Below are 12,379 nucleotides of genomic sequence, written 5' to 3'. Positions count from 1 at the left end.
GAGAGCTCGGTCAAATACATGAATAATTATTTATTATAAAAGCTTAGTGCGATATCTCAGATGAATTATGTAGGGACTTGCCTCGCTAGATGTTACCCCTCTATCAAAGATCAAGAATAAACGATCTAACGCGTTAATAAAAACTGTTTCTATAGAATCGATATTTCATTGTTAAAATCATTTTCATCGTGTAAAGAACTCCCTAAAAATTCCGATTTGTGTTGCCAATGGCATGGCATAAAAAACGGTCAACAACTTCAAGTTTACTAAAGTATGAAGTTACGTTTATAAAATAAGTAATAAGTATATAAAATAAGTAATAAATTATAAGTATATCAAACTAGCGGAGGCCCGCGATTTCGTCAGCTCTTAGATCTCCTTAATCCAGCCTTCCCCACAAAATCTGTTTTTAGCGGATGTCTACTAACTATTAACTACTTCCCTGCCAAATTTCAATATCGATCGATATTTCGTGATGGAGGACCTATCGCATTTATATATTAAGACTTCATCCGCATGGAATTTAGTTTTTCAAAAATCTCTCGGGAATCATGGATTTTTTCGGGATAAAAAGTAGCTTATGTGTTAATCCAGAGTAAAATCTATTTCCATTCCAAATTTCAGCCAAATCGCTTCAGTAGTAGCGGCGTTAAAGAGTAACAAACATCCAAACATACGTTTGGATATTTGGATGGATACGCGTTTATAATATTAGTAGGATTTCTAATAAAACAATATCGATATATAATATAAGAATCGATTCTTCAATCGAAAGAGCAAAATCGATCAAGTAATCGAATATTCTGTGTGTATATTCTGTTGATAGTCTAAACGTTGTGTTTGTTAGCCTGTGTAAAAATTACACATATTGTGTGTATTGCGAATGAAATTTATAGTTGTATGTAGTGCAAGGACACAAAATATATTTATCGGTGTTAAATATTTTCGATGTGTGAGTATACCTCCAAAAAATGACAGACAATTTAATTGGTGAATTTGGATGCGATACAAGTCCATATGTATTTGGTCTGAGACCAATATGCTTACCTGCGACATGCGCGTGCGGGCGGCGCGTGCGCATGCGCCGGCGAGCGCCAGGTGGGCCGATAACATCTGCCGGACAGCCGGCTCTGATAACCCACAACAATCGCCGCGTGTTACCGTACCTTATGCCTTTTCGAATATCCCCAAGTCCGGTATATTATTTTATAAAACGTATAAGGTGTTAACTTCTCGCTTGATGTGACCTTGAGTTTTAAAGTACAGTAGAATCCGTTTAATACGATTTCGCAGGGACCAAACTAAAACCGCGTCTTAGACGGGAAAGCGGGATATGGGGGATAGTGAAAAATATAACGACTAATGTATACATATATAGTTATAAAAATTAGTGTATTTGGTGTAAAGACTACCTAATTATGTTACTTAAAGTAATCACTTATATTATTCTGGAAAGACAAAAAGATTTTGATGCATTAGCAATTACGAAATTTTCAATTAAATTTTGCTTTTGAAGCGCGTCTTCAAAATTTTCAGTTTAAAATCGCATCATGTCCAGGGTCGTTTGCTGTCAGGATCTTTCAGTTCTTAAAGATATCATGTATTAGTCTTGTCCTGCAACCTTTATGATGTCCTGATGTGTTGTAATTTATTTGTCGCATTTGGAATTAGGCGGACATGTAGGCGTATTAAACGGGATGACGAATCGTATTAAGCGTTAGAAAATGTATGAAAACATGGCTCATGTTGTATGGACTGGCGTAAAATGATGTAATAAGCGAGAAATCGTTTTAAGCGTGATCGTCTTAAGCGGGTTCTACTGTAGTTTTATTACCCTGCTACCGAATAACTTTGTGGTGTTGTAACCCTGTAAACCCTGGCGGAAATAAAAGAAAATATTTTTTTAAACTATTTTTGATTATACAAATCTACGAATTTACTTTAATTCTTGCGAAATAATATTCATTTTCTCCCAAGAAATGCAACATTAATACGGGTAATAATGGCGGATTGATGACGTTCAACGCAGTAGTCGATTTGACGTTTGCTGTCAAATGTCATGTCATAGTTGCTTAAAGAGCGCCATCTTGATCTAACTCAAAAACTTGGGTTTTAATTTCATTAATTTCTTCTTATTTAGATAAATTTATTCACTTATTTAGATTTTAATAAAATACTTTTATTTTATAAATTTTAATGATACGGGGTACAAGAGTGGACCTAAATGGACCATCTCCTTTGGGAGATAGTTGTGGAAATTATTATACTGCCATTTGTCGGTTGCCTACCTGCTTATTTGCAGAGCCTACTTTGCAATACAAGCAGATGAGGTTGATAGTTGAGAAGGCTGACTGACTGCCTCTCGCTTTTACCCCTTGAAGTAGAGATTTAGAACGTGAAAAAACCCTTACGTGATAAATGAGTATGTAAAATGTAATATGTATTTACAAGTATAAAAACTGATTGATGTCGAAAATTTACGAGCGCTAAAGCATTGTTTGGTAAAAAAAGAATACCTATTGATCCTAGAGCACAAAACAATCCACTTATAAACCAGCTTCGCATTATTTATTTATATTTCAAAAGCACCTATTTAGCGTAAGCATGTGTAATCCAAGAGATTTCTTTACTTATCTTGCTTAGAAAATATTTTTATTTCGTTGAAGGGTCATAACTTTGATAGCTATCTACCTACTAACTACCTACAACCTATCCATACAGCTATCTGCTCATTATTTAATATCGTGTGTAATTGACTGACATATTAACGCCCAGCCGTTTTAAACTGCTATATCAGGCATACGTAGAACATTTTGAACAACTGATAACTAACAAGTTAATTTTTCGAGAGTAGCCCTATCACGATTAGACGATCAACTTTTTTATTTACGAATATTCTTGATTCTGGTAGCTAACTGAGTTATCAGGAAATGAAAATTTCTAAGTGTCAGAACGTGATAATTTACCACGCAATTTGTAGGACACTGTGGTTGTTAAATTGTATAACTACTAATTATTAGTAGTTATACAATTTACTACTACTACTACCAGAATCAAGAATTTTCGAAATTAAAATGTTGATCGTCTCATCGAGATGAAGCTACTCACGAAAAATTAACTTGTCAGTAATCAGTTGTACGAAATGTTCTACGGATCCTTGACTACTAAATTACTTACTCCTGCAAGTTTTAGCAGTGATTTTGCGTCAGAAAAACTAGTTAATAAAGGAAACATAATATAGATACTAGATAGATACATACATAATATGGATAAAAAGAAAGGCAACTTTGTGCAATATATGCGGACGAAATCTAGAGCAAATTCCAACTTCAAATATTTGAAATCCTAAATTGACTTCAATAGAGGATCGAACCAGAAAGAAGTGGTGCACCCTGCAGACTGACTGAGTAGGTCAACCGAAAAATGGCAGAATATAACAGCCTCTGTGGCTCTGGCTGGTGAGAGGCTTCGGCCATGGCTAGTTACCACCCTACCAGCTAAGATGTGCCGCTAAGCGAATTATCGTTTCGGTAGGATGTCGTGTTGAAACCGAAATGGGTATGGATTTTCATCCTACACACAAGTCAGTCCGCTTAAATCTTAGATTGCATCAACACTTACCATCAGGTGAGATTGCAGTCAAAGGCTAACTTGTAAAGAATAAAAAAAGGTAATTCATGGCAGGCTTTAAGTCCATTATGTTATTCTTATGTTATTCAAATGAGGTTTCGTATTCGCGGACAATGAAAATCCTAACCAAATAGAGCCTTAGAGCCACATTGTTAACCAGAATATAAATAACAAATTCTCATTAGGAAAAAATACTTTGAACGAATATTTTTATTATGTTACTATGAAATCGGTTGTAAAATTTTGTCACGTACCAATATGACAAATTCCAGAACGCAGTGTAGATAAATCTCGTATATTCCAAACGTTTACGGACCTAAAACAAATTCTCTTTTCCGAATTCTACAAAAATACACATTTCAAAGCGATTCTTGTTCTAAAGCAGTGATTCCCAAAGTGGTCTATATCGACCCCTAGCGGTCTATGACGGGGGCACGGGGGCTATGTCAGCGAAAAATATTTGGGGGTCCATTAAATGAAAATGGTTTCGATAATGGATCATAACACATACACTTATAGTACCTATTTTTTCATCATATTATCTTAATAATATCAAAACATATACATTATTTTAAAAGAAACTATGAAGTAAAAATAATATTATATATGTTTATAAAATTGTGTAAATTGTAGGATACAGAAAATCAATATCAAATAAGTAGGGGGTCTACCCAACACGGAAAAACATGGCAAGGGGTCTACGACCCTACTAAGTACCTAAGCATAATTTTACAGGATAAATAAAAAATAATCCTCAGTGCCTGAAGACGAAAGGATACGGATCCGAGACTTGGTCGCTAACTAAGGGCCTTACTAACTAGAACGCTTAAAGTCACTCAGCGGGCGATGGAGCGAGTCATGCTTGCGTGATCGAATCAGATATGAGGAGATCCAAAGACGAACCAAAGTCACTGACATAACTCAGCGAGTCGCGAAGCTGGAGTGGCAATGGGCAGACCACATAGTATGAAGAGCCGATGGACGTTAGGGCCCCAACGTAAGGTATAATAGGGTAGGGGTAGGGAAGGGGTAGGGTTGGGGTAGGGTAGGGGTAGGTTAGGGGTAGGACACGTAGGGAAAAAGTGCACATAAGTCAAATCGAAGCTTGACCGAGTCCGCTAGCATCTTATAACGTAAGACATGTAATCAAGTAGACAAATTGAGAACCTAATTTTTCAAAGTAGCTTGGAAGGATATAAAACATTGATCAATATTGTAAACATGCAGTTAAAGTTATTGAATATTGTAAACATAGCTGTTATTAATCTCATCTAATAATATCAAAAAAATCGAATTATGAACACAAAGCCGAAAGTAGTAAAATCCTTCGTACCTACTTAGTAAAATTAATTACAACTAGAACTGTAATTCTGTTCTTGAGCTTTAAAGTAAGACACAATTTATTAAAATTTAATATAACTGGCGGCTACAACAAAACTAATAAAGAAATTAAAACAAAATTAAAATTTATCGCCCTCGCCGTACTTTTTATCGTAGGTGAGCTAATGGGAGTATATCGCTTACACCGACGTCTATGACTACGGGCGTATAACATTAAATCAAATAAAATCCAGTGAATAATGCGTAAAATAATAATTTCCGACCGTTTCCCCTTGTATTCATTGTGTTTAGGGTTCCGTAATCAGCCTTCTTGATCTTAAGTTTTGTATATGTGGTTGTTGCAGTTCGGCTGGCTATAGGCTTCGGCTATCGCTAGTTACCCTACCGGCAAAGGCGTACCGCCAAGCGATTTAGCGTTCCGGTACGATGTCGTCTAGAAACCGAAAGGGGTGTGGATTTTCATTCTCCTACTAACAAATTAGCCCGCTTCCATCTTAAATTGCATCATCACTTAGGTACGATCAGGTGAGATTGTAGTAAGGGCTAACTTGTTCTTAAAGAATAAATAAAATCAAATACCTTTTGTTTATAAGACTAGACGTTTTTCGAACTTGAAGAAGCAAAAATACACTCAAAGATTTGCATGTACCTTTACCCTTTAGATCTCCTATAGATCTGTCTCCACAAAGTGATCCTGACTTTTATCATAGAGTCCTATAACAATCACGTTCAACGACGTAACATCATCATCATTATCAATCCATATTCAGCTCACTGCTGAGCTCGAGTCTCCTCTTAGTATAAGAGGGATTAGGCCAATAGTCCACCACGCTGGCCCAATGCGGATTGACAGTCTTCACACACGCAGATAATTAACAAAATTCTCTGGTATGTAGGTATCCTCACGATGTTTACCTTCACCGTTTGAGACACGTGATATTTAATTTCTTAAAGTGCACACAACTGAAAAGTTGGAGGTGCATGCCCCGGACCGGATTCGAGCCCACACCCTCCGTATTAGGAGGCAGAGGTCATATCCACTGGGCTATCACGGCTCTATCATGTTAATATGTAAAGAGTTAATAAAAATGCATTAGTTATGTAGGTGAGCACAATACTTGTTTTGTTTTTAAATAGCCTAACAAATCGATTTGCCGCTCCACAGGCTTTGCATAATGTGTGCGGATGCGACCTACACGCCTAGCTATACAACAGGCTATACACCAGGCTATACAACAGGCACGGGAATGCTTTTAGTTGTAAATTTTCGTTCGTTTGCTGTTGCCTAAATGTAAATTTCAGTTGTTCGTTTATATTTTGGAGGAAGACAGATGGGCGGATAGAAAAGTGATCGCGTAGTTGTGTGTTTTCTATTCTGAAAATGCAAATAATATTTTTGCGTTGATTTGGCTGTTTAATGAAAAACAAGCAACTTACCATATCAGCCGATAGACGTCCACTGCTGGACATAGGCCTCTTGCATGGACCTCCAAGCACAACGGTCTCGATCCGTCAGCATCCAGCGGCTCAAACAACTTAATAATAATTACAAGTTAGCCCTTGACTACCTGATCCCTTGACTGCAATCACACCTGTTATTAAGTGATGATGCAATTTAGGATGAAAGCGGGCTAACTTGTAGTAGGATGAAAATCCAAAATTCAAAAAAGTACTTAGGTAAGTTCTTCTAATAAGGACTTCTAAACACCACAGTCTTGAGTCGCCTGCACCCAGCAGCTGACTATTACCCGCTTGATGTCAAATAGTTGGAGGTCAACCAACACTTTACGGTTACGGTTACGGTAATTTGGTTCTTCTGCAGATCTTCTCATATCTGATTCTATCACGCAAAGATAATCCGAGCACAGCTCGCGTGCTATCGTCTGCTAAGTTGCTCTGCGAATATTCTTATAGGGCCTATAGTTACTAACTAACTAAGTACCTAAGTTAAGAACTGTCTTTATCATCATCATCATCAACCCATATTCGGATTATTGATGAGCTCGAGTCTCCTCTCAGAATGAGATGGGTTAGGCCAATAGTCCACCAGGCTGGCCCATTGCGGATTGGCAGACTTAACTCACGCAGACAATTATTAAGAAAATTGTCTGATATGCAGGTTTCCTCACGATGTTTTTCCTTTAGCGTTTGAGGCACGTGATATTTAATTTCTTAAAATGCACACATTTGAAAAGTCAGAGGTGCTCCGAACCATATTCGAACCCACACCCTCCGGAATAGGAGGCAGAAGTCATATCCACTGGGCTATCACGACTCTTAGAACTGTCGTTAAAAAGCTTTAATTGTTTAAAGTTGTTTTTAGATCGGCAAACATCAAAAATATTCATCAAGTCAAAACTCTCATTACATAAACTTTCATCTGTATTTGAAACACTACGGCAGGCAATACGAGATATGTGGCTATATTTTGTGATAACAATAATTTCCAATTAATTTGTATCGAAACATTATTTCGAAATTATTCCTAAACATTACCGCATACCTAAACAGTATCAAAATACTGAAACAATTTTAATGGATACGCTAAGTATTTGGCTTCGCAAATTCAATATGGCGTAGTATTATGATGTTGGCACTAAATTAGGTTACATTAACGACAGGTGTTAAAATTCAGTCAACAAAATTACTGTATCCAACTTCTATAGCTTGGCAACTTCATTCGTAACACACCCGATGGTCCGCGCGGGCCGGGGGGCGTGTAGCGATGAATGAAAACTGATGCACCTCACTTCTCCGCACGCACGATTTCACACCCGCGCAAACTTTCCCCCCGTCGCCCGCATATCATGGGAGTGTCATCAACAAACTTGCCAGACTGTAGAAATCAATAAACCGTCTTTAATTTTAGATTCATCGTAATATTTTAGTCGTAGTAGCCTTTGTAGCTTCGCTCCCGGGCTATGAAAATCAAATTATCATACGAACTCTTTGGACTATATAACCCATAAACCGACGCCCAGGTTTTACCTGCGTAGTTCCACTTCCCGTTAGAATACAAATATAAAATATAGCCTACCAGAAATTTAGTTTTTTACAAATCCCTCGGGAACCAGGATTTTTTCCGGGATGAAAACAGAAAACTAGTCTATGTGTTAATCCACAGTAAAATCCATTTCAATGCCAAATTTCAGGCAAATCAGTTCAGTAGTTGCGGCGTTAAAGAGTAACAAACATCCAAACAAACATTCATACAAACATACATACAAACTATCACGTTTATAATATTAGTAAGGAAGTAGGATGACAGTCACAAATAACGTAGGATTCTATAAGAATTTTCAAAATCGAATCAGTAGATCCAGAGATTACCTACAACACCATAAACTTTACCTCTTTATTATCTACACTAATATATAAAGCTGAAAAGTTTGTTTGTTTTTTTGTTTGTTTATTTGATTGAACGTGCTAATCTCAGGAACTACTGGTCCGATTTGAAAAAATCTTTCAGTGTTAGATAGCCCATGTATCGAGGAAGGCTATAGGCTATATATTATCCCCGTATTCCAACGGGTACGGGAACCACGCGGGTGAAACCGCGCGGCGTCAGCTAGTATTAGTATAAATGGATCAGTCTATTAAGTACCTACCTACATTGTCGAAATCCCACCTTCACATAACGACTGCAGAGGCACATTTATATCATGCATACAAATAAGCTCCCAATAAACTTTCGTCCCCTGAAAGTGAACTGTCGACCGACCCAAATAACTATCCCATACAATTTAGAAACACCAACAATAGAACTAATGTTAGCAATCACAATGTTGATATAACAGTTTATCTCATTCGGGCTTTGGAAAAGGGGGGACTTTCCCAAACTAAATAATTTTGTTTCAAGAACATTTAATTCTGGTAAGCGCATGCAAATACTCGACTACCCTGTAGATACTAGTAACGCGTGAATCATTATCAAGTACTAGACCAGGGGTGTGATTCCGCTATTTTTAACCGATTTCAAAAAAAGGAGGAGGTTCTCAGTTCGACGCGTATGTTTTTTTCACTGAAAATAATGAATGATATGTGAAAACAAACCACCGCCTTCGATCAGAAGGTAGCACATACGATTTTTCGCTTTTTAGTTTATTTTCCTGATTTCGAAGTGGATTGTATTTTTATACTTGTCGATGTAATATGCGTTATTACAAGTTATATTAGAAATTGAACTTTATTTCTGTGGGATACCAAAAATAAAATCAAAGTTGCCATGGAAATGAGCGATGTCACATCGCTGTAACTTTATAGAATTCAGGGGCTGATCATCCTCCCAGGAGAGGGGGTAAATCCTTGTCCTGGCACAGGGTATGCTAGAAGCTTGTCTGTTCTTTTATCAAAATGGTTAAAGCCTCCGTTTATCGTCGACAGCTTGTTCTATTCTATAGCTTATTGATTGCTTGCGTCTTTGTACTAGCCAATGGGTTGAAAGTTTTCCAGGAGTTAACTTAAACGCTAACTCTGTAAAACCGGAGTTTATCAAAATGGGAAACGTTAAGCCGGTGGGTGTCGCTATCATTTTGATCGTGACTATAATGAATCATGTAGTCCCACGACCTCGATTAAACAAATCATAATTTAATTGTATTAGTCACCTAAAATATAATTAGGTAGGTACACTTTTAAGGACGATAGAAGAAATTATTTCTTAGCAATACTAAAATAATAAGTTTCTTATATTGCAAGTAGATTTAAGTAGTAATGTATCTTACATTGGAAAATGGATATCCGGGAGGTAATGGATTACAATTTGTACTCGACCAATTCACAGTTTGCAGGCTTCATGAAAGGTCAATGCTGTAAATCGGCCAAACAAAACAGTGCTTCTTAAACTGAATACACTTTGCCCGATCGTGGGCATCCGACTTCTTAAGCTAGAAGGCTTTCAAGTCCGCGTGCACGATTACGTACGATACGTTTCTCTTCTTCTAACCGTGGAGCTTAAATGCTTGAATTTATAACTTATACGAGTCATGCAGTCAGTAAAGTTTATCAAGAAAATAAAATATCGGCTAATAAATCAAATTTTATTGATAAGGTTAATGAAAGAGGGCGGGCGTATTCAACAGGAGGGCGGACTGGTTCCGCGGCGAACACGCGGCGAAGGCAAAGTACCCTCGGCACTCTCGTGTCGAACGTCGCGTAGTACGCACGTACCCTGCGTATTGTCGGCGCCGTAGTCACTCGCGACGTAAACTTTCCCGAATAAGTTTTAACGGAAGTTTCCGAAGAAAAGTGCGGTGTGCCCTGAATGAAATTGGATGCAATTTATGCAGTGCTCTGTGATCGAATTATTACGTGATTTTGTCAAGTTTGGAAACTGTTATGTAACGGGACAATTTATTTGGATGACTGGCTGTTAATTAGTGAATTATGAGTGAGTATCTGTGTTATTAAGTTTTAATTATATTTGTTTGTTTATCGTATTAAATGTAGTTAAATATGTATTGGAAATTGTAGGTACAAAGTCGTAATTTTATGACTTGAGGTATTTTCTAGAAGTTTCATACCTTTTCAAATAGTTAAAAGCAAAAACATCTAAAACACATTATGTAAAAAATTTTGCGCGGAGAAAACGTAATAATTGAATTTTTATATTTAACATTCATTTATTAGATGTGTGTAAGTATTATAAAATTTAATTTTATAACAATTATTTTGTATGTAACAATATTCAAGTTCAATATTTCAGTTAAGTGGTGGTAGTGGTGGACTATTAGTTTTACTCCTCTCATTCTGAGAGGGGACTCGTGCTCAACAGTGAGCCGAACATGGGTATATAATGATGACCATGATGAGAGCTTTTGGTGATCGGGGAAGTACAGCGTGCGTGGTGGCAGTGATGGGGCTAGCATGGTGGACTATTAGTTTTAATCCTCTCATTCTGAGAAGAGACTCGTGTTCAACAGTTAGCCGAATATGGGTTGTTAGTAATCCGAGGAAGTACTACGGTCATCCGTATATCATCCGCAACCAGTGGCGTGCTCAAGGTCTCTAACTAGGGTAGGCATTATATGTGCAAATTGTACAAAATTAACAATTACAACACATTTAATAATTTGATGTAAGATTCTTATGAGAGCCGTGATAGCCCAGTGGATATTTCCTCTGCCTCCGTTTCTGGAGGGTGTGGATCCGAATCCGGTCGGGGCATGCACCAACTTATCAGTTGTGTGCATTTTAATAAATTAAATATTACGTGTCTCAAACGGTAAAGGAAAAATATCGTAAGGAAACGTGCGTATCAGAAAATTTTCTTAATTTTCTCCTTAAGTAAAATCTCCCAATCCGCATTGGGCCAGCGTAGTTCACTATTGACCTAACCCCTCTCATTTTGAGAGGAGACTTGAGCTCTACAGTAAGCCGAATATGGGTAGATAATAATGATACGATTTATGAATTTCCTATTGACAAAGACGTCTGGAAAATGGATCAGCTTTCAGGAAGCAGAAATAAAAGTAATTTGTAAGTGATTATTCTATATAAAGAGCAATTGCCAAGTTTCTTATCACCAGCCGATAGACGTCCACTGCAGAACATACCTAATTAATTCTTAAGAATTTGTAAACACGGTTTTCACCTACAAAATCTAAATTTCCTTAAAATAAACTAATTTGATTTGATTTGATAACATTAATTAACATGATGGATCAAGCAACGTTGCATGTTTGCCAGAAGATTAAAAGGGAACATAAAATATTGTAATTTCGAATGAGCTGTTAATTTAGTCATTTCCAAAACTGACATAATCCTCTAGTGCGGTTTTTGACGTGTCAACTTATAATTCGACGGCTACACATTCGAAAAAAAGATGACGTCATACGTCGTTCCCTCGCTGTAGGGTTGCCAACATTTTTTACAAGAAATAAAGTATATTCTGGTCTATATTATGTTTAACAATCTTAAACAAATTTTTATTCCTTAACGAACATTTTTTTTTGAAAAATGCAAGTATTTTTTCAGTATTTTCTTATGACGTTGTCACGTTCAACTATCGTCTGTAAACTGACTTTATAGACAACAAATTTTTTTTTGGTAGATGTAGGCTATATTTTTGTTCTTCATAGCAGTATGCTTGAAGTTTATCTTCGTGGTCGCAGAAGAACCAAAGTCACTGACATAGCTCAGCGAGTCGCGAAGCTGGCAATGGGCAGGTTACATAGTTCAAAGAGCCGATGGACGTTGAGGTCCGAGGCTCTGGGATGTTGACTCCGCACCGGAAAGCGCAGCGTTGGGCGACCTCCCATTTGGTGGTCCGAGGACGTAAAGCGGGTTGCAGGGAGCCGCTGGAAGTTGGCGATTCGTGACTGTTTTGTTTGGAAATCCATGCTAGTAGCCTATGTCCAACTGTGGATGTCCATTGTCCATCGCTTAATGATGATAATGATAAAAGGCT

At 37.3% G+C, this 12,379-nt stretch overlaps 1 protein-coding gene across 1 annotated transcript in view; it reads left to right on the top strand.

Annotated features, from left to right (window-relative positions):
- The first annotated feature begins 10,114 nt into the window (after nucleotides 1–10,114).
- LOC112044801 (uncharacterized) overlaps nucleotides 10,115–12,379 on the top strand; it is a 155,614-nt gene continuing 153,349 nt past the window's right edge. Inside the window, exon 1 of the mRNA XM_024080765.2 lies at nucleotides 10,115–10,360. The gene's annotated coding sequence lies outside the window, so the exon portion shown is untranslated. The remainder of the gene's footprint in view (nucleotides 10,361–12,379) is intronic.

This window comes from Bicyclus anynana, chromosome 9 (assembly GCF_947172395.1).
Source record: "Bicyclus anynana chromosome 9, ilBicAnyn1.1, whole genome shotgun sequence".
NCBI lineage: Eukaryota > Metazoa > Arthropoda > Insecta > Lepidoptera > Nymphalidae > Bicyclus > Bicyclus anynana.
The sequence above is the reverse complement of the archived record's forward strand: the minus strand, read 5'-3'. Positions and strand labels throughout refer to the sequence as shown.